Source organism: Mustela putorius, unplaced genomic scaffold, assembly GCF_011764305.1.
Source record: "Mustela putorius furo isolate JIRA1106 unplaced genomic scaffold, ASM1176430v1.1 tig00004033_pilon_pilon_pilon, whole genome shotgun sequence".
NCBI classification, from domain to species: Eukaryota; Metazoa; Chordata; class Mammalia; order Carnivora; family Mustelidae; genus Mustela; species Mustela putorius.
In genome coordinates this window covers 8,853,049-8,879,179 of record NW_025422169.1, presented here as the reverse complement: position 1 = coordinate 8,879,179, position 26,131 = coordinate 8,853,049, and the positions used below count along the sequence as shown (strand labels likewise).

At 50.2% G+C, this 26,131-nt stretch overlaps 1 long non-coding RNA gene across 1 annotated transcript in view; it reads right to left on the bottom strand.

The window, feature by feature from the left end:
* Nucleotides 1-6,313: 6,313 nt before the first annotated feature.
* Nucleotides 6,314-26,131, bottom strand: part of LOC101671647 — a 31,446-nt gene continuing 11,628 nt past the window's right edge. The window contains exon 3 of the long non-coding RNA XR_006604447.1: nt 6,314-6,499. This is a non-coding gene — a long non-coding RNA (uncharacterized LOC101671647). The remainder of the gene's footprint in view (nt 6,500-26,131) is intronic.

Sequence of the window (26,131 nt, the reverse complement as noted above, 5' to 3'; positions counted from 1 at the left end):
TCATATGGTTTCACCTATGTGTGGAGCACAACAAATAGCATGGAGGACAAGGGGAGATGGATAGGAGAAGGGAGTGGAGGGAAATTGGAAGGGGGGGTGAACCATGAGAGACTATGGACTCTGAAAATGAATTGGAGGTATTTAAGGGGCAGAGGGTTGGGGGGTTGTGGGAACCAAAAGGTGAGTATTATAGAGGGCATGGATTGAATGGAGCACTGGATGTGGTTCTAAAACAATGAATAGGGTTACACTGAAAAGAGATTTAAAAAATGAACAGTTGTATGCCAATAAGCTAGGCCCCCTAGATGAAATGGATGTATTCCCAGAAAACTATACAATCCCAAAATTGAACCAGGAAGACAGCACAACTTGCATAGATCGTTAACCAGTAACGGTATTGAAGTCATGACCAAAAACCTCACAAAAGTTCCATCCACGTCCTCTGTTGATGGACATCTAGGTTCTTTCCATAGTTTGGCTATTGTGGACAGTGCTGCTAAAAACATTCTGGTGCATGGGCCCCTTCTGATCACTACATTTGTATCTTTTGGGAAAATACCCAGTAGTGCAATTGATGGGTCATAGGGTAGTTCTATTTTCAACATTTTGAGGAACTTCCATGCTGTTTTCCAGAGTGGTTTCACCCGCTTGCATTCCCACCAACAGTGTAGGAGGGTTCCCCTTTCTACGCATCCTCGCCAGCATCTGTCATTTCCTGACTTGTTAATTTTAGCCATTCTGACTGGTGTGAGGTGATATCTCATTGTGGTTTTGATTTGTATTTCCCTGATGCCGAGTGATATGGAGCACTTTTTCATGTGTCTGTTGGCCATCTGGATGTCTTCTTTGCAGAAATGTCTGTTCATGTTCTCTGCCCATTTGTTGATTGGATTATTTGTTCTTTGGGTGTTGAGTGTGCTAAGCTCTTTACAGATTTGGACACTAGCCCTTTATCCGATATGTCATTTGCAAATATCTTCTCCCATTCTGTCAGTTGTCTTTTGGTTTTGTTAACTGTTTCTTTTGCTGTTCAAAAGCTGTTGATCTTGATGAAATCCCAATAGTTCATTTTTGCCCTTGCTTCCCTTGCCTTTGGCGATGTTCCTAGGAAGATGTTGCTGCGGCTGAGGTTGAAGAGGTTGTTGCCTGTGTTCTCCTCAAGGATTTTGATGTATTCCTTTCTCACATCGAGGTCCTTCATCCATTTTGAGTCTATTTTTTGTGTGTGGTGTAAGGAAATGGTCCGATTTCATTTTTCTGCATGTGGCTGTCCAATTTTCCCAACACCATTTATTGAAGAGACTTTTTTCCATTGGACATTCTTTCTTGCTTTGTCGAAGATTAGTTGACCATAGAGTTGAGGGTCTAGTTCTGGGTTCACTGTTCTGTTCCATTGATCTGTGTGTCTGTTTTTGTGCCAGTACCATGCTGTCTTTATGATGACAGCTTTGTAATAGAGCTTGAAGTCCGGAATTGTGATGCCCCCAACTTTGGCTTTCTTTTTCAATATTCCTTTGGCTATTCGAGGTCTTTTCTGGTTCCTTGTAAATTTTAGGATTATTTGTTCCATTTCTTTGAAAAAGATGGATGGTACTTTGATAGGAATTGCATTAAATGTGTAGATTGCTTTAGGTAGCACAGATATTTTCACAATATTTATTCTTCTAATCCCAGAGCATGGAACATTTTTCCATTTCTTTGAGTCTTCCTCAATTTCTTCCATGAGTACTTTATAGTTTTCTGAATATAGATTCTTTGCCTCTTTGGTTAGGTTTATTCCTAGGTATCTTATGATTTTTGGGTGCAATTGTAAATGGGACTAGAGGGTATCATGCTTAGCAAAATAAGTCAAGCAGAGAAAGAAAACTACCATATGATCTTTCTGATATGAGGAGGTGGAGATGCAATGGGCGGGAGAGGTTAAGGGGTAGGAGAAGAATAAATGAAACAAGATGGTATTGGGAGGGAGACAAACCATAAGTGACTCTTAATCTCATGAAACAAACTGAGGGTTGCTAGGGGGATGGGGGTTGGGTGAAGAGGGGTTGGGTTATGGACATTGGGGAGGTTATGTGCTATGAGGAGTCCTGTGAAGTGTGTAAACCTGGTGATTCACATACCTGTACCCTCAGGGATAAAAATATATATTTATAAAAAATAAATAAAATTAAAAAGGAAAAAAAATCTGCCACCCCAACAAAAAGAGCCCAGGATCTGACGAATTTTCTGGGCACTTCTACCAAACCTTCAGAGAAGAAGTAACACCTCTTCTCCTGAAGCTCTTTCCAAAAATTGAAGCAGAAGGAAAACTTCCATATACTTTTTATGAGGCCAGCATTATGCTCATCCCGAAACCAGGCAAATAACTCACCAAAAAGGATAAATGTTCATCATCACTAGCCATCAGGGAGATTCAAATTAAAACCACATTGAGATATCACCTTACACCAGTTAGAATGACCAAAATTAGCAAGACAGGAAACAACATGTGTTGGAGAGGATGTGGAGAAAGGGAAACCCTCTTCCACTGTTGGTGGGAATGCAAGTTGGTGCAGCCTCTTTGGAGAACAGTGTTGGAGAATCCTCAAGAAATTAAAAACAGAACTTCCCTATGACTCTGCAATTGCACTCCTGGGTATTGACCCAAAAGATACAGGTGGAGTGAAAAGAAGGGTCATCTGTACCCCAATGTTTATAGTAGCAATGGCCACGGTCGCCAAACTGTGGAAAGAACCAAGATGCCCTTCAACGGACAAATGGATTAGGAAGATGTGGTCCATATACACTATGGAGTATGATGCCTCCATCAGAAAGGATGAATCCCCAACTTTTGTAGCAACATGGACGGGACTGGAAGAGATTATGCTAAATGAAATGAGTCAAGCAGAGAGTCAATGATCATATGATTTCACTTATTTGTGGAGCATAACAAATAGTATGGAAGGCATGGGGAGTTAGAGAGGAGAAGGGAGTTGGGGTAAATTGGAAAGGTAAGTGAACTATGAGAGAGTATGGACTCTGAAAAACAATCTGAGGGGTTTGATGTTGCGGTGGTGTGGGAGGTTGGGGTACCAGGTAGCGGGTATTATAGAGGGCACAGATTGCATGGAGCACTGGGTGTGGTGAAAAAATAATGAATACTGTTATGCTGAAAATAAATTAATTAATAAATAAAGAAATTTTAAAAAAAGCTTGCTGCCTTCCCGTTGAGATCAGGAACATGACAAGTATGCCTACTCTCACCACACTTGTTCAACTAAGTATTAGAAGTCCTAGCAACAGCAATCAGACAACAAAGAGAAATAAAAGGTATCCAAATTAGCAATGAAGAAGTCAAACACTTCGCAGATGACATCATTCTTTATAGGGAAAACCCAAAAGACTCCACCCCCAAACTACTAGAACTCATACAGCAATTCAGCAACGTGGCAGGATACAAAGTCAATGTACAGAAATCAGTGGCTTTCGTATACACTAACAATGAAAATACAGAGTGGGAAATTAGAGATTTACTACAAAGCTGAGATCATCAAGATAGCATGGTATTGGCATAAAAAAAAGACACATAGACTAGTGGAACAGAGTAGAGAGCCCAGATATGGACCCTCAACTCTATGGGCAAATAATCTTTGACAAAACAGGAAAACATATACAGTGGGAAAAAGTCAGTCTCTTCAATAAATGGTGCTGGGTAAACTGGGAAGCTCTATGTAGAAAAATGAAACTCGACCATTCTCTTACACCGTACACAAATATAAACTCAAAATGGATAAAAGACCTCAACATGAGACAGGAATCCATCAGAACCCTAGAGGAGAACATAGGCAGTAATTTCTTCGATATCAGCCACAGCAACTTTTTTCAAGAAATGTCTTCAAAGACAAAGGAAAAAAAGTGAAAATGAACTTTTGGGACTTCATCAAAATCAAAAGCTTCGGCACAGCAAAGGAAACATTTAAGAAAACAAAGAGGCAACCCACGGAATGGGAGAAGATATTTGCAAATGACAGTACAGACAAAAGGTTGATATCCAGGATCTATAAAGAACTCCTCAAACTCAACACACACAAAACAGACAATTATATCAAAACAGACAATCATATCCAAAAAAATCAGAAGATATGACAAGACACTTCTCCAATCAAGACATACACATCGCTATCAGACACATGAAAAAATGTTAATCGTCACTAGCCATCAGGGAGATTCAAATTAAAACCACATTGAGATATCACCTTACACCAGTTAGAATGACCAAAATTAGCAAAACAGGAAACAACATGTGTTTGAGAGGATGTGGAGAAAGGGGAACCCTCCTCCACTGTTGGTGGGAATGCAAGTTGGTACAGCCTCTCTGGAGAACAGTGTTGGAGAATCCTCAAGAAATTAAAAACAGAACTTCCCTATGACCCTGCAATTACAGTCCTGGGTATTGACCCGAAAGATACAGGTTGAGTGAAAAGAAGGGTCATCTGTACCCCAATGTTTATAGCGGCAATGGCCGCGGTCGTCAAACTGTGGAAAGAACCAAGATGCCCTTCAACGGACAAATGGATTAGGAAGATGTGGTCCATATACACTATGGAGTATTATGCCTCCATCAGAAAGGACGAATCCCCAACTTTTGTAGCAACATGGACGGGACTGGAAGAGATGATGCTGAGTGAAGTAAGTCAAGCAGAGAGAGTCAATGATCATATGGTTTCAATTATTTGTGAAGCATAACAAATAGCATGGAGGACATGGGGAGATGGAGAGGAGAAAGGAGTTGGGGGAAATTGGAAGGGGAGGTGAACAATGAGAAACTATGGACTCTGAAAAACAATCTGAGGGTTTTGAAGGGGCGGGGGTGGGAGTTTGGGGGAACCAGGTGGTGGGTATTGGAGAGGGCACGGATTGCATGGAGCAATGGGTGTGGTGCAAAAGCAATAAATACTGTTATTCTAAAAAAATAAATTAATTAAAAAAAGAAGAAGATGATGTGGGTGAATGAATACACACACACACACACACACACACATATAGAAATATATATATATATAAAATCACTCATCAGTGAATGGACATTTGGACTCCCTCCATTGTTTTACTATGGTTGATAATGTGCTGTGGTTGATAATGTTACGATCGTTGATAATGCTGCTGTAAATATCACGGTGCTTGTACCACACAGAATGTACATTTTTGTGCCCTTTAAGCAAATACCTAGGAGGACAATTGCTAGATCCTAGAGTTGTTCTGTTCTTAGGTTTTGGAGGACACACAATTTTCTTTTCCAGAGTGGCTGCAACAACCCACATGTCCACCAACAGTTTAGGAGCGTTCCATTTTAGGGTGGTTTTTTTTTTAAGATTTTATTTATTTATTTGACAGAGAGAGATCAGAAGTAGGCAGAGAAGCAGGCAGAGAGAGAGAGAGCGTGAAGCAGGCTCCCTGCTGAGCAGAGAGATTAAGGCAGGGTTCCATCAGAGGAACCTAGGATCATGACCTGATCCAAAGGGAGTTGCTTAACCCACTGAGCCACCCAGGTGCTCCTGAGGGTTCCACTTTAAGCAGAACATTCCCTGCCAGCCATTTCCTATGGAGGAAATGTAAAACCTGAGGGATAACCTGACTCACTGAGCATCAGGCAAGCAGCCACAGAAATTCACCCCAGGATTCCTGACACCAAGTCCCTTGAAGCCACCAGAATGCCTTTATCCAGGGAAATTCCCAAACACTCTCCTTCACCACCCACCCACAGAACCCACCAACTGCACAGAAAATAGAGCATGCCCAACCATATATAGCTGTTTGAGTGCATGTAGGAAGACAAGCATCCCTTTTACATTGTCCAAGGCTCCTTGGAATCATTTTGAATTTTCCCTCACCCCTCATTGGAACTCTTTGGATGCAAAGACCAATCCATTAGGATACATCACCTTGGACAAAGGAGAAGCCATCATCCAAGTCTCTATCTGACCCAAACATCCACCTCACTCTAGATGCTGGCCACAGCCTAGGCCCAGTGGAATAAACACTGCTAGATGAAGGAATGCTTTCTATATTCAAAACGCACACCAGTCAATCTCATCTTCCCTTTTGAATCCAAGGGATTACCTAGGAAAGAGATGGTCCAAACCTTTGTAATCCAGAAATAAACAGAGAAAATGATATCCCTGCCAGGTGTTCCCTGCAGAGAAACTCAGAAACTCTGGCACCCACACTAGATTGCTTACAGCTGGTCCAGTGTGCCAAGTGTGAACTCCACCAGAGACAAGAGAAAAGCCCAGGAGGTTTGGGGTGAAAGAGAAGTTTTACCTCCTGTCCTGGCATGGATGTGACATTGTGCCCCACCGGCCTGCTGACTTCTCTGAATGCTGAAGTCCTGGGACAAGCTGCATGACTGGCTCAGATGCTGATTTTCAAAGTTCAGGTCTTGTGGAGCCAGAGTGAAGAAGGTTTGTCAGGTGCGGATAAGCAGGCGTCTCCCACCTAGTCTTCACACCTGCTCCAATTCCTGGGAGAAGGAGAGACACATGCTTATTTCTTAAGTGGTCATCCACTTCCTTCTCAAGCCGACCAATGCCCTTGTCCTTTTTGGAGAAACAAACATACTCTTCCAAACAAACACTCAACTCCTCAGTTCCAAATGCACCATGAGTCAGGTTTGGTTTCCCCCGGCTCCAGAGCCCAGCTGGGAGGACCCTCCTGAGCCATCCTGACAGCAGACTACCAGCAAACCTGGGGAAACAGGGCGCAATGCTGAGTGGGGGCCCGGCTCCAGTGTTTCTTATGACCACTCTTAAGCCTGGAGAAACAGAGACTATACAGCTCACCACTCCGTCCTGCAGAAACAATCTGTAGTTCCTCAGGATTCAGGGTCTCTCACCCAGCACCTCCCCACTGCCCTCAGAGCCAGCAGGCAGCACTGACTCTTCTTCAGGTGGGTTTCCCATGGCAGCTCACCACAGCCTCCAGTGGTCGCAAGCAGCATTGCCACCCCTACCGTGCTCTCTCGAACCACAGCTCACTCACCACCTCCAGTGGCATGAACTGGCACTGTTGGGCTTTCCACAGACTCCTAAAGCAGCCCCCAAACCCTCCACAGGTGTAAAACCACACTGGCACTGTCCCTCCAGATTGGGGTCCTCTGGGCCACACCCCAGGTGTCCGCCTGCCACCCAGGAGGAAACTGTACCATTCGAAGCTGAGCAAAACCCTCAGAATGGAACAAACCCACATGACTCCCTGAGGACACCCCCAACTTCGATGGTCCCCGCAGTCACAAACTCATTCTGATGTGCTTCCTGACCCCCATGTTTGACTCAGCCTCTGGGGATCCAGCCTCAGCACCAGGAGGTAGGGCCAGAATACCCCTAAGCCCTAACCCAAACCCTAGGTTGTGTTTTCAGGCTTCCATGCCCAGAGACATGGCCAAAAATCCCTCCAGATTGGGAACCCCTGAGCCACAACCAAGGACTCCGCCTACCATCCATGTTCTCCTCGGTGCCCTTCGGAGCTACCCAGAACCCTCAGACCAGGAGAAGCCCACATGCATTCCAGAGGCCGCCATCACCTCTGATGGCCCACATGGCAACAAAACCCAGAGATTGACATACCACTTGACCCCCATCCTTGACTCAGCCCATGGGAGATCCCGCCTCAGCACTGACAGTTTGGGCCTGCCATGGCCCTAGGCCCTAACCCTAATCGTACGTTGGCTTTTCAGGCTTCTGTCCCCAGAGACCTGTCCCCCAAGCCCTCCAGATTGGGGACCCCAGGGCCACACCCCAAGAGTTCACCTGCCACTCAGGAGGAAACCACACCCACGCAGAACCCTCAGAACAGAACAAACCCGCATGATTCGCTCAGACCACCCCCACCTCCAGCGGCCCACCCGGGCACAAAACCAAGCCCCTGATGCACTACTGGACCCCTGTCCTCAACTCTGCCCCCTGGGGATCTGCTTCAGTATGGGCATATTGGACCTGTCATACTCCTGGGCCCTAATAGTAACCCTAGGGTAGTTTCTCAGGCTTCTGTCCCCATAGAACTAGCCACCAATCCCTCCAGATTATGGACCCCTGAGCCACAGCCCAGGACACCGCCTGCCACCCAGGAGGAAACCGTGCTGCTTGGAGCTGTGCACAACCCTCAGAGTGGGAGAAACCTGCATGCCCTCCTTGAGACCCACCCCCACTTTTGGCTCCCCACCAGACCACAAACATGCAGACTGGTGCTCAGCTGGATCCCCCTCCCTCAACTCTGCCTGCGGGGCCCTCTCCCTTCCTGGGGACCCTCAGGGGAGCCGCATGGGCCCGACCCATGTTCCCGGATGGTCACATCAACACCGAGTGAGAAAGAGCTCTAGATTGCATGTGCCAGCATGGCCTGAATCACTGCCCAATGCTGGCCAATTCTCACAGCTTTCTGCACAAATCGATATCAATTTGGGCAGAAAAAAACGTCAGATTTAGCCAGAAAAACCCAGCGAACTTGCATTTATCAGCATGGGCTGTCAGGTCCACTGCCTGAGCCTGGCCTGGGGCCCCAATATTTGCAGTCCAAGCCCTGCAAAAAAGCCCTCTGTGAGGCAGGTGCACGTGATGCCAACCACTCCCGCTCCCTTTGAGGTGCGGGCCCTGGCACTGGCAGATCACATCTGCGATGCCCCTAGGCCCTTGCCCTAAACCTAGGTTGGGTTTTCAGGTTTCCATCTCCAGTGGCCAGTAGACTGAGTCCTCCACACCAGGGACCCCAGAGCCACACTGCAGGAGTACACCTGCCCCCAGGAGGAAACCGGGTCGTTAGGAGCTGTGGGAGAGGGAGAAGGGGAGAAACCTGCATGCCCTCCCCAGTCCACCCCCACCCTTGACTCACCACTGGGCTGCAAAAACGGAGGCTGAGTAGCTTTTCAGGCTTCTGTCCCCAGAGACCTGGCCCATGAGCCCTCCAGATTGCAGACCCCTGAGCCACACCCCAAGACTCTGCCTGCCACCCAGGAGGAAACTGTACCTTTTGGAGCCTCCCAAAACCCTCAGAGCGGGAGAAACCTTCATGTCCCCCCAAGGCAACCCCAACCTTCGGCGCCCAGCTGAGCCACAAACATGGAGCCTGATGCTCAGCCAGAACCCCTGCCTCAACTGTGTCCAAAGAAAACCCTCTATGTGGGGGCCCTCGAGGGAGTCTCATGGTCCTGGCCCATGTTTCCAAGATGTCCACTATAAGCACCTAGTGAGAAATTGCTCTAGACTCGGGTGCCAGTGTTGCCTGAATTGCCACCCAACAACAACCATTTCTCATGATCTCTCTGCCAAATTGATATCGACTTGAACAGAAAGCTTGTGAGAATTGGCTGGAAAACCCCCATCAAACTTGCTGCCAGTGACTCGGAGCCAGAGGGCAACCGCCTGGGCCTGGCATGGGGTCTGGAGTAGTGCAACCCGAACCCCGCAAGAAAGCCATCTACGAGCCAGGTGCACATATGCCCAACCCTTCCGGCTGCTCAGTCCCCGGGTGTGCTAACCCTGGTGCTGGCAGATCAGGCCTGCCATGCCTCCAGACCCTCAACCTAATGCTCAATTGGGTTTTCAGGCTTCCATCCCCAGGGGCCTGTCCCCTGAGCCTTCCAGATTAGGGATCCCAAAAACACACCCCAAGAGACCGCCTGCCACCCAGAAGGACAGCCGTGCCTTTTGTAGCTGTGCAGAACACTCAGACAGGGAGAAACCTGCATTCCAACCTGAGGAAACACCCACCTGTGGCAGCCCCCTGGCCCCAAATCGGCGCCTGATGTACCGCCTAACCACCACCCTCAATTCACCCTCTAGAGAGTCTCACCATAGCTTGGTTTTTCAGGCTTCTGTTCCCAGAGACCTGGGCCCCCATGCTCTCCAGATCCCGGACCCCTGAACCACACCCCAGGACTCCACTGCCACCCAGGATGAAACTGCTGTTCAGAGCTGCCCAAAACCCTCAGAGTGAGAGAAAACCTGCATGCCCTTCTAAGGCCACACACATCCATCGCCCCACCAGGCCACAAACAAAGAGGGTGATGCTCAGCCTTACCCCTCCCTCAACTCTGCTCCTGGGATGCTCCCCTGGTGGGGCTACTCGGTGGAGCCACGTGGGACCAGCCCGTGCTCCCGCATGGCCATGAAATGTACCTAGAGACCAAGCCACACGTGCAGCCCATAAAGCTGCCCATGCTGGCCAATTCTCATAAGCTTTATGCCCAAATCAATATCAATTTGGGCAGAAAAATTGTCATAATTGTCAGGAAAATGCCAAGAGACCTTGTTTGGGCAACTAGGCTGTGGCCTAGGCCTGGGCCAGAGTCCCGATTGGTTGCAGACCAAACACTGAGAGAAAGCTCTCTGCGAGGCAGGTGCATGTGGGTCAACCGCTCCTGCTACTCAGCCCCCTGGGATGCCCACGGTGGCACTGGCAGATCAGATCTGTCATGCCCCTAGGCCCTGGAACCATAGCTTAGTTTGGTTTTCAGACTTTCATCCCCAGGAGCCTGTCCCTGAGCCCTCAAGATTGGGGACCCCAGAGCCACATCCCAGGAGTACACCTGCCATCCAGGAGGAAACCATGCCATTCATAGCTGTGCAAAACCCTCAGAGCAGGAGATACCTGCATATCCCCCTCAAACCACCCTCACCACCAGCATCCCAATGGGCAACAAACACAGAGGGTGACACTCAGTCAGACACCCTCCCTCAGCTCTACCCCTGGAAAGCTCCGGTGCACGGGGGCCCTCAGGGGAACCGGGTGGGCCTGGCCCATGTTCCTGGATGGCCGAGACACCCACCTAGCTAGAAAGAGCTGTAGAGCGGTGCCACCATGGCCCAACTTGCTGCCCAACCACAATATCAATTTGGACAGAAAGCTTATAAGAATTGGACACAAAAAACCCAGGAGCTCGCTTCTGGTGTCATTGGCCCACAGGGCTGCGCCTGGGCCTGGTCCAGGGTCCCGAATGTCGCAGCCTGAACCCTGAGAGATAGCCCCCTTCGAGCCAGGCATATGGGTGGCCAATCCCTCCTGCTAGTCACTTCCCTGGGGTGCCTACCCTGGCGCTGGCAGTTCGGGCCTGCCAGGCCCCTAAGCCCTCGTACTAACCCCCAGTTTTCTTTTGACACTTCCATATCCAAGGGTCTGTCCCCGAAGCCCTCAAGATGGGGGATATCTGAGCCACACTGCAGAAGTCTACCTGGCACCCAGGAAGAAACCTTGCTATTCAGAGTTGCTCAAAACCCTCAGACTGGGGTAAAACCACATGCTTCCCTGAGTCCACCCCTACATCTGGGGACCCCTCAGTCACAAAACAGAGCTTGACATACCACTGGTCACCCATCCTTGACTCAGCCAATTGGGGATCCTGCCTCAGTGCCAAATGATCGGGCCTGTCATGCTCCTAGGCCCTAACCCTAACCCTAGTTTGGCTTTTCAGGCTTCCATCCCCAGAGACCTGGCTCCCAAGCCCCCCAGATTGGGAAGTCCTGAGCCACAACCCAGGGCTCCTCCTGCCACCGAGGAGGAAACTGTGCTATTCAGAGCTGCACAAAACCCACAGAGCAGAAGAAACCTGCATGACTCCCTGAGGCCACCCCAACATTCATTGCCCCACGGGGCCACAAACATGGAGGCTGATGTTCAGCAAGACACCCTGACTCAGCACAGCCCCCAGAAAGCTTCCCTTGATGGGGGCCCTTGGGGGAGCCACGTGGGCCCAGCCAGTGTTCCCGGATGGCCAGGACACACACCTAGGGAGAAACTGCTCTAGACCATGGGCGCCAGCACAGCCCAAATCGCCACCCAACACTGGCCAACTCTCATAAGCTTTCTACTCAGATCAATATTGATTTAGGCAGAAAACCCATGAGAATTGTTCAGAAAACCCCCAGTGAACTGTCTGGCAGCACTGCAGGCCACTGCCTGTGCCTGCCCTTGAATCCCGAGTGGTCGTGACACAAACCTGTGATATAGCCCTCTATGAGCCAGGGCCATGCACAGCCTACTACTCCTGTTATTCAGTCCTGTGGGGTGCCTGCCCCAGGGCTGTTGGATTGGGCCTGCTAGGGCCCCAGGCCCTCACCTTAAGCCTCCTTTGGATTTTTAGGCTTTGGACCCTGGGATCTCTCCCCTGAGCACTCCAGATTGGGGGCCCTGGAGCCACACTGTAGGAGTCCACCTGCCACCCTGAAGGATACCGTGGCCTTCAGAGCTGTGCAGAACCCTCAGACTGGGAGAAAGTTGCATGCACCCCTGAGGCCACCCTTAGCGTTGGTGGCCCGCCCCATCCATAAAACCTGGAGTCTGACACGCCGCGTTACCCTCATCCTCAACACACACCCCCCTCTGGGGATCCCGCCTCAGAGTTGTCTGATCAGGCCTCTCATTCTCCTAGGCCCTAACGGTAACCATAAGGTGAGCTCTCAGGCTTCTGTCCCCATAGAACTGACCCCCAATCCCTCCAGATTAAGGACCCCTGAGCCACACCCCAGGCCTCCGCCTGCCACCAGGAGGAAACCATGCAATTACAACCTGACCAAAAGCCTCAGAGCAGGAGAAACCTGCATGCCCCACCCACGAGGCCATCCCCCACTTTCAGCACTCGAGTGGGTCACAAACACGGTGGCTGACCCTCAGCCGGACCCCTTCCCTCAAGCTAGACTCTGACACCCCGCCTGACCCTTTTCTTTGTCTCAGCCCCGCAGTGATCCTGCCTCAGTGCCAGAAGATTGGGCCTTCCATTCCCCCTGGCCCTAACCCTAACCCTAGTTTGCGTTTTCATGCTTCCATCCAAAAACTCCTGGCCCCGAAGCCCCAGAGATTAAGGACACCTGAGTGACACCTCAGGACTGCACCCACCATGCGGAAGGAAGCCATGCCATTGTAGCTTCGCAGTACCCTCAGACAAGGAGAAACCTGCATGTCACCCTGAGGCTACCCCCAGCTTCTACAGCCCCTGGACACAAACCCAGGCTCTGTCATGCTGCCTGATGCCCGCCCCCAAGTCAGCCCAGCTGACTTGAGAGCTTACCTCCTCATCAGAACATCAGGCCTGCCATGCCCCAGGGCCCTAAACCGAACCCTAGGTGTGGTGTATAGGTTTCCATGCCCAGAGGCCTGGCCCCTCGGCCCACCAGATTGGAGACCCTTGAGACTCAACCCCAGGACTCCACCAGCTGCCCAGAGATAAACGTGTCCCTTTGGAGTTGTCCAGAACCCTCAGAGCAGGAGAAACCTGCATGTCGCCCGAGGCACCCTCAGCTTCTGCGGAACCCCTGGACACAAACCCAGAGTCTGACATGTCACCTGATGCCCACCTTCAACTCAGCCCACCATGGAGCCTGCCTCAACACTGGCAGATCAGATTTGCCATACCCCTAGGCCCTAAACCTAACTCTAAGTTGCATTTTCAGGCTTCCTTCCCCAGGGGTCTGGAGCCCTGGAGCTACACTGTAGGAGTCTGCTTGCCACCCAGCAGGAAACCAGTCTGTTTGGAGCTGTGCAGAACCCTCAGAGCTGGAGAAGCCTGCATGCCCACATGAGAACTCCCCCACATTGTGCAGCTCCCTAGTTACAAACCCGGAGCCTGATGTACGGCCTGACCCCCATCGTCGATTCAGCCCCTCGGGGAACTCACCTCAGCACCAGCAGTTCTGGCCTGCCATGCTAATAGCTTGTCTCTCCTCGGCAAACCCGTCAGCTCTAGGCATAGCTAGAATTCCCCTGTCTGCGGCAAAGCTCAGGGATCCCCCATCCTTCTTCTTAATTTACACTCGTCCAGGCATTCATGAGAAAGGGGAAGGCTACCTCCTGAATGGTTAACGCCTCATTACCTCTTCTGCCATATTTGTTTCCACTTACCTTTGTACCTGGGCAGACTGGAAGGAACATATCAATGGATCATGGATATGCTCTGACATCTGAATCTTCCTGCAAGCTTTCTGAGGGCTCCTTATGCAAACAGAAACTAGTGTATTGTACCATACCATGTTTGGAAATGATCATTAGTAGAACAGGACAGCGATAACCCCTCCATTTTTACCCCACTCCTCATGAAGTAGAACATGGTCTTCTTTCCTTCCTTGAATTCCATTCCAATTCGTTTCCATGCACTGCTCATTCTTTTGCTTCAGGGGTAGGATTTTGTGATTTCTCACCTGCATAGAACACCCAGAGCTCATCGCAACCAGTACTCTCCCTAATAGCTGTCACCCATTTAACCCTTCCTGCCAACACCCCTGCCCTCTAGCAACCCTCAGTTTGTGCTCTAAGGCTGATACTGCTCCCTCATTGTCCTATCTTTCTCCCCTCACTATGTTCATCTGTTTTCTTTCTGAAATTCATAGGAGTCAAATCATAGGCCATTGGTCTTTTCTTACTGGTTTTGCTTACTTTAATCCACGCTAGATCCTTCCACATTCTTGCTGATGGCAAGATTTCATTATTTTTGAGGCTGGGTCCTATGCTATTGGATAGATAGATAGATAGACAGATAGATCAATCTCTCACATCTTCTTTCTCCATTCATCAGAAAATGGACAGAGGGACTCCCTCCTTTGTTTTGCTATTGTTGATAATACTGCTATAAACATCATGGTGCTTGTACCCCATTGAATGTGCACTTTTGTGTCCTTTGGATAAATACTTAGGAGTACAATTTCTGGGGCCTAGTGTTGTTCAGATTTTAGCTTTTGGAGAAAACTCCATATTCTTTTCCAAAGAGGCTGCAAAAATCTGCATGCCCACTGACAGTGCGGGAGGGTTCTGCTTTAAGCAAAATGTTACCTTCCTGCAATTCCCTAGGAGGGAATGGAAAACCTGTGGGATAACCTGACTCACCAAGTTTCAGGCAAGCAGCCCCAGATATTCACCCCAGGGTTCCTCATGCCAAGCCCCTTGAAGCCACCAGGATGCCTCTATCTGGGGGAATTCCCAAAGATTCTCCTTCTGACTTCACCACCCATGAACTGGAGAGAAAATACAGCTGTCCAAGTATCTATTTAGTAAAACTAGGAGGTCAGGATTCCCTTTTAAATCATCCAAGCCTCCTTGGAATCATTTTGAATGTGCCCTCTGCCCTCACTGGAACTCTTTGGATGGAAAGATGAATCCATTAGTTTACATCACCTTTGACAAAGGAAAAGACATCATCCAAGTCACTATCTGACCTCAAACAGCCACATAACTCTAGATGCCTGCCATTCCCCCACCGCGTAGGCCCAATGGAATAAACACTGTTAGATGAAGGAATACATTCTATGTTCAAAACACACACCAAGTCAATCTCATCTGTGATTCATGAACTGGCATGAGTCTCCTAATCCAGCTCACAACGCCTCACAGGTCTCAAGCCACAATGGAACTGTCCCTCCAGACTGGGGCCCCCTGAGAAGGACCACAGAACTACACTTGCCACCCAGGATAAGACTGTGACTTTTGGAGATGTGCAAAACCTTCAGAGCAGGAAAAAACTGCATGCCTCCTGAGGTGACCACCACAATCAGAGCCCGCACAGGCCACAAAACCAGTGCCTGGTGTTCACTCTGACCCCCATACTCAATTCTGCCCTCATCAGTGTGAGCTCTCAGGGACCTGTGCAGGCCCAGCCCATTGTCACCGGTGGCTGCTATGTGAACCTAGCGACAAAGCAATCCAGACGTTAGGAGCACACGTGACCAGAATCACTCCACAATGCCGGCCAATTCCCACAAAAATTCTGCCCAAATCAATATCGATTTGGGCAGAAATCTCATGTGAATTGGCCAGAAACCTCTTTTGAACTTGCATCCAGAGGTGGGAGCCCTCAGAGAAGCTGCCTGGATCTGGACCATTTTCCTGAGGGTTCGCAGCCCAAACCATGCCAGAAAGAGCTCTAAACTCCAGAGGCACACGTGCTCGGAGTTGCCCCAGAATGCTGGCAGTCCTGGCCTCTACTCAGTCCCCTGGGAGGACAGCCTCAGCACTGGCAGAATGGGTGTGCCATGCCCCTAGGACCTAAACCTAGCCCTAGGTTGTGTGTTCAGGCTTACATTCCCAGAGACCTGGTCCCCAAGCCCTCCAGATTGGGAACCCCAGAGCTGCACCCCAGGACTCCACTGCCACAAAGCAGGAAACATTACTGTTTTGAGCTGCAGAAAACCCTCATATGGGGAGAAACCTTCATACCCTCCTGAGGCCACCCCCACCTTCAGCACCCAAACGAACCACAAACATGAAGCCTCATTCTCAGCCCGAGACCCTCCCATAACTCTACCTCCGGAAATCTCCTATCAGCTGGGGCCCGCAGGGGAGCCGTGTGGGACCAGTCCAAGTTCCTGGATGGTCATAATGAGCATCTAGGAAGAAAGCACTCTAAACAATGGGTGTGAGTGCTTCCCAAATTGCCTCCCAATGCCGGCCAATTCTCATGAGCTTCTCGCTCATGATAATTAGCCAGAAAATCCCCCACTGAAATGGCTTTTGGCAGCACGGACATGCAGGGCGGCCACCTGGGCCTGGCCCATGATCTCAAGTGGTCACGGTCCAAACCCCATGAGAAAGCAGTTTAAAATCCTGGTGCATACATGGCCATACACTCACTCTACTCATACCCCTGGAGTGCCAGTCCCAGCGATTTCAGATCAGGCCTGCCATGCCCCAGACCCTCAACTTAACACGAGGTTGGGTTTTCAGGCTTCCATCTACAGATTGAGGACTCCAGAGCCACACCCCAGGAATCTACCTGCTACCCAGATGGAAACTGTGCCATTAGAGCTGTGCCCAACCCTCAGAGCAGAAGAAATCTACATGCCTCCCTGAGGCCACGCTCACTTTCGGTGGCACCCATGGTCACCAACCCAGAGACTGAGGCCCTGCATGATGCCTTCCCTCAACTCAGCCCACCAGAGAGCCCGCCTCAGCACCAGTAGATCTTGCCTGCCATTCCCTTAGGCCCTAACCCTAACGTAGTTTGGGTTTTCAGGATACCACCCTAAAGGCCTGGCTCCAAAGCCCCCCAGATTAAGAACCCCGATTAACACCCCAGAATTCAGTCCACAATGTGGTTGCAAACCAGACGATTTGGAGCTGTGCCAAACTCTCAGAGTGGGAGAAACCTGCACAAAAGTAATTGGGAAAAAAAGTATATGCAAATAAGCTAAGCAACCTAGGTGAAATGGATGCATTCCTAGAAAACTGTTAAATCCCAAAATTGAACAAGGAAGAAATCTACAACCCGAATAGACCGTTATCCAGTAATGGGTTTAAACAGTGATCAAAAGCCTACCAAAAGACAAGACCCCAGGTCCTGAAGGATGCCCTAGCGAATTGCACCAAACTTTAAAAAAAAGAACTAACACCTCTTCTCCTGAAGCTCTTTCCAAAATTTGAAACAGAAGGAATACTTCCAGACACTTTTTTTGAGGCCAGCATTACCCTGATCCACACACCAGGCAAAGTCCTCATCAAGAAGGAGAATTTCAAACCAATATAATTGATGAATATGGATGCTACTATTCTCAGCAAGATCCTAGCTAATAGAATCCAACAGTACATTAACAAGATTATCTGCCATGATCGGGTGAGATCTATGCCTAGGTTGCAAGGGTGGTTCAACATTTGCAAATCAATGTCATAGAACAAATTAATAAGAGAGGTGAGGGAACCACATGGTCCTCTCAATTGATGACGAAAAAGCATTTGGCAGCATCCGTTCCTGATTAAAACGCTTCGAAGTATAGGGATAGAGGAAATATTTGTCAACCTCTTAAAATGTTTATATGAAAAATTCACAGTAAATATCCTCCTCAATGGGTAAAAGCTGACAGCATTCCCTTTGAGATCAGGAACATGAGAAGGATGCCCACTCTCACCACTCTTGTTCAACATAGTATTTGAAGTCCTCACATCAGCAAACAGACAATAAAAAGAAATAAAATGTATCCAAATTGGCAATGAAGTCAATCTCTCTCTTCACATTTGATATACTTTATACGGAATACCCAAAAGTCTCCACCCCCAAACTACTAGAACGCATTCAGCAATCCAATGATGTGGCAGGATACAAAATCATTGTACAGGAATCATTGGCTTCCTTACATTACCAATGAAAATACAGAAAGGGAAATTAGAGAATTTATTCCGTTAACTACAACACCCAAACAATAACATACCTGGGAATAAACAAAACCAAAGAGGTAAAGGATCTGTAAGTGAGGAACTATACAACACTCATGAAAGAAATTGAAGAAAACAAAAATCACAGAAGCCCATTGCATGCTTATGGATCAGAAGCATAAACATTGCTAAAATGTCTAGACATTTAATGTTAAGGGACTGCCTAGAGCAATTGATCCTTTTAATGCCTTTCCAAAAAAAATTCCACCGGTATGTTTTAAAGTGCTGGAGCCAACACAAGCCTAAAATTTGTGTAGAATCAGAGAGACACTGTATTGCTAAGGAAATGCCGAAAAGAAAAACAAAACTGGGAGCATCACGTTGTCTGATTTCCAGTGTTATACAAAGCTCTGATCACCAATACAGCATGGGACTCACATAAAAACAGAACCATAGACCAGTGGAACTGAGTAGAGAGCTCAGATATGGCCAATAAACTCTACAGTCAAATAATCTTCAACAAAGTAGGAAAAATATACGGTGGAATAAAGGCAGTCTCTTCAATAAATGGTGCTGGGAAAATTGGGACAGCTATGTGTAGATGAATGAAACGCGACCATTCTCTTACACCAAACAGAAAGAGAACTCGAAATGGATAAAAGACCCAAACTTTGAGGTAGGAATCCATGAGAATCATAGAGGGGAACATAGGCAGTAACCTCTTCGACACTGGCCACAGCATCTTCTTTCAAGATATGTCTCCAAAGACAAAGCAAACAAAAGCGAAGATGAACTTTTGGGACTTCATCAATTCAAAAGCTTCTGAACAGCAAAGGAAACAGTCAACAAAACACAGAGGCAACCCAGGGAATGGGAGAAGATATTTGCAAATGATAGTACAGACAACCTGTTGATATCCAGGATCTATAAAGAACTCCTCAAACAACACACACAAAGCAGACGATCGTATAAAAAATGGGCAGAATATAGGAACAGACATTTCTCCAATGAGGACATACAAATGGCTATCAGACACATGAAAAAATGTTCATCATCACTAGCCCTCATAGAGACTCAAATTAAAACACATTGAGATAGCACCTGACACCAGTTAGAATGGCCCAAATCAGCAAGATAGGAATCAACATGTGTTGGAGAGGATGTGGAGAAAGGGGAACCCATCTCTCAACTGCTCGAGGAACGCTCCTCTGCATTGATGCCACCAGGTGGGTCGCGTCATCTCTCACATTTTGCAGGTGTCTGCGACATGTCCCGAGCAAGAAAGGGCCAATGGCCACGGGGAGCAGGGTGTTCCGCAGGGCTGCCCAATGCCGGCCAATTCTCAGGAGCATTCTGTCCAAACCGATCCCAGTTTGGGAAAAACGCACCTGAGAATTGGCCGGACAGCACCCAGCGAAGTCGCTTCTGGTGCCGCACGTCTGCATGACCGTCTCCTGGGCATGGCCCGGCATCATGAGCGATCATGTCCAAACCCCACCAGAATGTTCAAGTGTTAATACAAAGCTGTCAGGCCCTGGCGATTCCAAGGCCTCCCGCTCCTCAGCTTCTGGTGGTCCCTTCCCTGGCACTGTCCCATGGAGCCGGGCCTGCCCTGAGTCCCAGGCACGAGCCCTCACCTTCTTCCTCAACTCAGGACCAGGTAATGGGTCCTCCATTCTTTTTCCCCAACTTCCTCCCTCAAGGGGCCTGTCCCTCAAGGCCTCCAACTGGGGAACCCTAACAACCAGGGCCACTCCTCCTCCTCCCACCCCTGCGCCAACAGTGATTTTCGGTGCTTCGGACAAGCCTCCTAGCGAGAGAAACCTGCGTGCCCACACTGAGGTCAACCCCATCCTTGGTGTCCCAGCCACCTGAAAAGTCGGAGGTGCACGCCCGGCCGTCACCCGTCCCTCAACTCTGCTCCGGGAAAGGCTCCCCTGCGCCCGGGCCTCGGTTGGGATAAACCGCTTCTGCGCGGTTTCTGGATGGCCGCTCTATGCCCCCGGTGAGAAACGGCCCTGGGCAACGGAGAGCAGGGCGGTCCGCAGGGCCACCCAACGCCGGCCAATTCTCACGAGCGTTCTGCCCAAACCGATCCTGGTTCGGTTTGGGCAGAACGCTCGAGAGAATTGGCCGGAAAATGCCTGGCGAACTCGCTTCCTGCGCCGCACGTCTGCACAACCGCCCTCCTGGGCCTGGCCCGGCATCGCGAGCTCTCATGCACGAACCCTGCCAGGAAGCCCTCCTCGAGGCCAGCTGTGAGGCCGATGCCTCCCGCTCCTCGGCCTGCGTGGGTGCCCTCCCAGGCGCTGTCCATGAGGCCAGGCCCGCCCCGAGGCCCGGGCTCGAACCCTCGCCTGCTTCTGAAGCCTTCTGCTTCTGGGTTCCTGTCCCTCGGGGCCCTCTTCTGGGGAAACCTTTGTCCCGCGCCTCACCTCCCCCTCCCACACCGGCGACAACGGTGCCTCTCGGTGCTTCGGACAAGCCTCGGAGCGAGAGAAACCTACATGACCCCACTGAGGTCTGCCCCATCCTTGGGCGGCCCCTTCGCACAAAAATTCGGAGGCGCACGCCCGGTCGCCACTCATCCGATCTCAACTCTGCTCCGGGAACGCTCCCCTGCACCAGGGCCCCTGGGTGGGCCGCGTCATCTCCGCGCGTTTTCCAGGTGGCAGCCTCATGCCCCGGGCGAGAAAGGGCCCTGGTCCACGGGGAGCAGGGCGGTCCGCAGGGGTGCCCAACGCTGGCCAATTCTCACGAGCGTTCTGCCCAAACTGATCCTGGTTTGGGCAGTACGCTTGTGAGAATTGGCTGGAAAACGCCCAGCGAAATCACTTCGGGCGCCGCACGTCTGCAGGACCGCCCCCCAGGGACTGGCACGGTATTATGAGCGCTAGCTCCCGAACCCCGCCAAAAAGCCCTCTGTGAGGCAGGCTGTGGCGAGGCCCATGCCTCCTGCTCCTCGGCCTACGGGGGTCCCCTCCCTGGCGCCATCCCATGCAGCCGGGCCCACTCTGAGGCCCAGGCTGGAACTCTTGTCTGCTTCCCCAGCCTTCCGCTTCCGGGGTCCTGTCCCCCTGGGACTTCATCTGGGGATACCTTAGTCCCGCGCAACACCTCCCCCTCCCACACCAGCCCAACGTTGCCTTTCAGCACTTCAGATGAGCCTCAGAGGGAGAGAAAGCTCCCTCTCCCTCAGTGGGCATGACCCCACTGAGGTCAGCCCCGACTTTCAGTGCCCAGCCGTCGGAAAAGTCGGAGGCAGATGCCCAGCAGCCACCCGTCCCTCAACTCTGCTCCGGGATCGCTCCCCTGCACCGGGGTTCCCAGAACTATGTTCATATTATCTTTCTGAAATTCCATAGAAGACAAATGATAGGCTATTGGTCATTTCTTACTGATATGGCTTTTCTAAATCCACTCCAGATCATTCCACATCCTCGCAAATGGTAAGACTTCATTCTTTTTGAACCTGGCTCCTATTCCATTGAGACTATGTGGGAGATTAGATATCTATATTCATATATATATATATATATATATATATATCACTCATCAGCGAATGCACCTTGGGACCCCCTCCATTGTTTCGCTATGGTTGATAATGCTGGTGTCCATATCATGGTGCTTGAACCCCATTGGTTGTGCATTTTTGTGCCCTTGAGGGAAATTCTTAGGAGGGCAACTGCTGTTTCCTAGGGTTTTCTGTTTTTAGCATTTAGAGGAACCACCATGCTCTTTTCCAGTGGCTGCAACAACCCACATGCCCACCAACAGTGCAGGAGGGTTCCTCTGGATACAGAACCTTCTCTGTCAGCAGTTTCCTAAGGAGGAAACAGAAAACCTGGGGGATAACATGACTCGGACAGCATCTAGCAAGCAGCCCCATAAATTCACCCAGGGTTCCTTACACCATGCCTTGTGAAGCCATCAGAATGCCTCTATCCAGGGGAATTCCCACAGACTCTTCTTCTGACTTCACCACCCATGGAACTGCAGAGAAAGCATGCCATGTCCAACTCTCTAGAGGGTCCACTGAGTGAAAGTAGAAAGTCAAGCTGCCCTTTTCAATCCTCCAAGGCTCCTTGGAATACTTTGGAATATTCCCTCTGCCCTCATCGGAACTCTTTGGATAAAAAAGACAAATCCATTAGGATCCATCCCGTTGGACAAAGGAGAATCCAAGTCTCTATCCGACCACAAAGAGCCACCTCCCTCTAGATGCCGGCCATTCCACCCCGGCCTAGGACCCATGGAATCAACCGTGTTTGAGGAAGGAATGCATTCTACGTCCCAAACACACACCGAGTCCATCTCATCTTCCTTTTTGAATCCAAGGGATTGCCTAGGAAAGAGATGTTCCAAATACATCTGGGAGCCAGAAAGAAGCAGAGAAAATGAGATCCCCTGCCAGGTGCTCCCTGCAAGGAAACTCAGGAACCTTAGCACCCATGCTCCATAGCTGACAGCTGCGTTCGTGGGACTTTTAGGCTCCACTGGAGGTGAGAGAAAACCCAGGATGTTTGGGGTGAAAGAGAACTTTGACCTTCCATGCTGGCATGGATGTGCACTGTGCCCCACTGGCCTGCTGTTTTCTCTGAATGCCGACGTCCTGGGACAAGCCGCAGGACGGATTCAGACGCTGATTTCCAAACTTCAGGTCTTGTGGAGTCAGAGCGAAGAAGGGTCGTCAGGTGCGGATATGGAGGCGCCTCCCACCTAAAGCCTACACACCTGCTCCGATTCCTGGGAGAAGGAGAGACACATGCTTGTTTCTTAAGTGGTCATCCACTTCCTTCTCAAGCCAGCCAATGCCCTTGTCCTTTTTGGAGAAGCAATTAGACTCTTCCAAACACTCAACCCCTCGGCTCCAAAGGCCCCATGGGTCGAGTTTGGTTCCCCTGGCTCCAGACCCCCACCAGAAGGACCGTCCTGAACCACCCTAACAGCACATTCCCATCCAACCTGGGGCAACGGTGCTGACTGAGTGGTGGCCTGGCTCCAGCGGTTGTTACCACCACTCTTGAGCCTTGGGAAACATAGAATCTTCAGCTCAACACTCCATCCTGTCAAAACAAGCTGCAGTGCCTCAGGTTTCCAGGTCTCTCACCCAGCACCTCACCACTGCCTCAGAGCCAGCAGGCTGCACAGACTCCTCTTCTGTTGTGGTTGCCATGGAAGCTCGCAGCTGCCTGCAGTGGTGACAAGCAGCATTGTACCTTACCATGCTCTCTGGCACCACAGCTTACCACGCCCTCCAGTGGCGTGAAATGGCACTGCTGAGCTTTCCACAGACTCCTAATGCAGCTCACAAACCTTCCCCAGGTCTAAAGCCACACTGGCACTGTCCCTCCAGATTGGGACCACTAGGCAACACCCCTCGAGTCCACCTGCCACCCAGGAGGAAACCGTGCCATTCGAAGCTATGTAGAACCCTAGGAATGGAACAACCCACATGCCTCCCTGAAGACATCCCCAACCTCAACGGCTCCCTCCAGTCACAAACTCACAGCCAGACATGCTTCCTGATCACTGTGCTCGACTCAGCCCCCAGGGTTCTCGCCTCAGTGCCAGCAGATCGGGCCTGGATACCCCTACGCCCTAACCCAAACCCTAGTTTGTGTTTTTAGGCTCCCACACCCAGAGATCTGGCCAACAACCCCTCCATATTGGGAACCACTTGGCCATACCTAAGGACTCCGCCTGCCATCCAGGAGGAAACCCTTCGGTTCAGAACTTCCCAGAACCCTCGGACCACGAGAGACCTGCATGCATTCCTGAGGCCACCCTCACCGCAGATGGCCCACAGGACAAAAAAACCCAGAGCTTGAAGTACTGCTTGACCCCCATTCTCGACCCAGCCCGTAAAGGAACCCGCCTCAGCACTGGCAGATTGTGTCTGCCATGCCCCTAGGTCCTAACCCCAACCCTACAGTGTCATTCAGAACTGCACAAAACCCTCAGAGTGAGAGAAACATTCATGCCGAAACTGAGGCCTCCCCAACACTTGGCGCTACACCAAACCAAAGATTTGGAGGCTGATGCCGAGCCACAAGCCCTACCTCAACTCTGCTTCAGGAAAGCACAACTGCTCAGGGGCCCTTGGTTGGTCAGCATAGTCACAGCCTGTATTCCGGATGGCCGTGACAAGTGCCCGGGAGAAAACTCTTCAGTCCACAGGGAACAGTGCGGTACTAATCGCCGCGCAATGCTGGCCGTTTCTCACGAGCTTTCTGGGAAATCGGTATCGATTTGGGAAGAAAGCTGGTGAGAATTGACTGGAAAACCCCTGGTGAATTCGCTTCACACACCACATGTCTGCAGGGCCGACCCCTGGGCCTGGCCCAGGAACCCAAGTTGTTGAGGATTGAACCCTGACAGAAAGCCCTCCAGGAGTCGGGTACAGGAAAGGCCAAGGCCTCCTGCTCCTCAGCCTCCATGTCCCCTCCTTGGCACTGGCTGATGGTGCTGGCCATGCCCTAGGCCTGAGCCCTAACCCTCACCTGCTTTTGCAGCCTTCCGTTTCCAGGGTCCTGTCCCTAGAGCTCTCAAATTGGGGAACCCTGAGTCCCCCGCCATGAGTCCACTTGCCACCTAGGTGGAAACAGTGGCTTTCAGAGCTGCGGAAAATTCTCAGAGTGAGAGAAACCTTTGTGCCCCCACAGAGGCCGTCCGAACCTTCAGTGGCACAGTGGTCCGAAACGTTGGAGGCTTATACCTGGCCACAGCCTCTCTCTCAACTCTGCTCCGGGAAAGCTCTCCTTTGCCAGGGCCTGGGTGGTCTGTGTCGTCTTGGTGCATTTTCCTGATGGCCGCGCCATGCCTCAAGCGAGAAAGCACTCTAGGCGATGGGGGACAGGGGGGTCTGAAGGTCATCCAATGCCGGCCAATTCTCATGAGCTTTCTGCCCAAATCGATACCAATTTGGAGAGAAGCCCCCGTCAGCTGGCTACTCTCAGGTGCTAGGGCCAGCAGTGCACAAAAGCAGAACATTTAGAAGTTTGCTCTGGTGAGGGACATTGCTCTGGCAGCTGGATTGAGAGTGGAACCCTTGATGAGACAGTGCAGTCTCAGGATCCTTGAGGTCCCAGACGACCAGGTGCACTTGAGGGCAGCAGAGCTCCCAGGTATCTGAACAGGGAACCTGGATGCAAAGAGTGACCACAGGAATGGGCTCTAAGCGGGAGGTTGCCATAAATTGTGATCCACAGCACAGTCTGGCCACTGATTTTTGAGAAGGGGTCAAGAAGCAGCGCAACGGGGGAGAGCCCCCTCCCTCCCCCAGGAGGAGTGGTGCTTGAGCATGCTGCAGGAGTCTGCTGGCATTGAGACTCCAAACAGGATCATGTGCCAGAGACAGAAATGCTTGGCCAAAGGTCTGGTGAGCAGTGTGGACCGAGATCAGGGAGACATAAAAAAGTCACTGCTTTTCTGTGAGGGCACACTGAGGAGTGGGGCCCAAGCTCTCAGCTCCGGGGACAGAGACTGGGAGGCTATGTTCGCTCTCATCCCAAAAGATGGGGATCAATCCCTGCATATTTTCAGAACACAGTGCCTTGAAAAATGGTACTGAATCATAAGAGGAAAGGTAGCAACAACTCAGATACATGGAGGATAGAGAGCACCCTACTAAAGAATGTATGGGTGAACAAGTCAATTCCAGATGAATTTCAAAAATTCATGAAAACACAACAGTTCAATATCTTTGGGATGCAGCAAAGGTGGTCAGTCCTAAGAGGGAAATATATAGCACTACAAGCTTTTCTCAAGAACCAAGAAAGGTCTCAAATACACAACCTAACCCTACACCTAAAGGAACAGGAGAAAGAGTAGCACAGAGAGCCTAAATCAAGAAGGAGAAGAGAAATAATAAAGATGAGAACAGAAATCAATGAAGTAGAAACCAAAAGAATAGTAGAACAAATCAACGAAACTAGGAGCTGCTTCTTTGGAAGAATTAATAAGATTGATACATACCTAGCCAGACTTCTCAAAAAGAACACAGAAAGAATCCATATCAATAAAAGCATGACTC